Genomic DNA, 1591 nt, shown 5'->3' with positions numbered 1-1591 from the left:
AAAGAGAAAGATTTACAACACAGTGTTCCACAAGAGGAGACACCTTCAATCTAACAAGCCAATTCATACTACACTTCTCCCTCCACCTCCAACCTTTATTTAGGTACAGCCACATTTAACACTACAGACTCCAGCTGGCGCATAAAGACATAATAGATAGAATAGTTATAGAATAAATAAACACTTTTCATTCAAAGCAACTCATAATTTCTAGTGACTAAATTTGGTCAAAACATAACTGGCAACTTTCTTACTCAGTCAAATCTCGGGGTACGTCGACACATACAGATTTTCCGATTGATTACAATAAACCGTTTATAAAACTAGATTGTATAAAGTCGAGTGCAGCGGGCAAAAAGCACATTAATTCGGCGGTGGCGTCCATGGTCCAAGGTAGCGCGATTTACACGAGTAGTGCACTGTGGGTACATATTCAAAGCTATTCCCCATAGTTCCTCGCAATCTCCCCTTCTTAGAATCTGGGTATGAAGCCCAGTGGCTATGGGGGCAAAAACATGTTGCGGGTGGTGTCTGGGTAAATATATCAGTCATTATCTTCCTCCGGAAAGCCAAACGGCAGACATCAAATTCGGGCCCGTTATGCACATGGATTGCCCTGGCAGACGCCAGAGCCACACGGACAACCACGGATGCCTGTTCAAGCCTTTGGTGTTTTTTTTTTTACAGTCACTGTAATGTGTGACTCGGAAGGCTGGGACAGAGGCGATACTCCAGCGTACCCAGCAGCCTCATTTGCTTTTGCATGCTAGCAGAGAGGTGATCAGGTCGAGCGGTACGTTCGCTGCCAGCGTAAACTGGCAAGAGAAAGACGGTGTGCTGATCCTTCTGGAACTGTCTGCTGCATCATTGGGTCCCGCTGAGATCGGCGGGAGGCGCCAAAAGCAAAACGGGAATGACTCCCCGATCATCCTCATTATGGTTTCTAAAAAAGAGTCAGTCCTGTTAGAATCATGGGGAAGGTGACTAGAGAACCATAATCAGAGAGCAAGGCTGCTCTGTGCAGAATCCTGCAGAATGATGAGCTACAGGCCCATTACAGGGGTGCCCCAGCAACACACCTACCGTTGTATTCACTCCTCCCCCAACCCTCTGGGCTACCGTGGACAGAGTCCCCCACCCCCATGTGTGAGGAAGTATATAAAGAATGCACGCGATAATAACACTGAGTTTAGTGACTAGAAAATAGGGGGAGGCCCCTCACCGGTGCTATGCGTAGTTCAGGCAGGACATATAAGCGGTGTGGGGAGAGGACCCAAGCATCCAATGCTATGATAGTCCAGGCTAGTACAGAATCTTTTCTTTACACATGAAAGGGAGGGGGCTGATTGAAAGCTCAGCCGTCCAGTGCTATGATAGGGAAGACGGTATACCAGCCGTTCGCTACCATCTACTGGAAATGACCACGGAAGCATTTCCTATTTTTACCAGGCGCACACCCTCAGCCCAGCCTCACCTCAGGCCAGAGCCAGGGTATTCAGCATTATCAAGCAATAGAAGCACTCACGGGTTATAAGGACAGGTTAACCAGTCCCCTGGAACCATCTCTCACAGGGAGGGAGGAGAGCGAATA

The sequence above is a fragment of the Chelonoidis abingdonii genome, chromosome 14 (assembly GCF_003597395.2).
Source record: "Chelonoidis abingdonii isolate Lonesome George chromosome 14, CheloAbing_2.0, whole genome shotgun sequence".
Classification (NCBI taxonomy): Eukaryota; Metazoa; Chordata; order Testudines; family Testudinidae; genus Chelonoidis; species Chelonoidis abingdonii.
Note: the sequence above shows the minus strand (reverse complement) of the source record.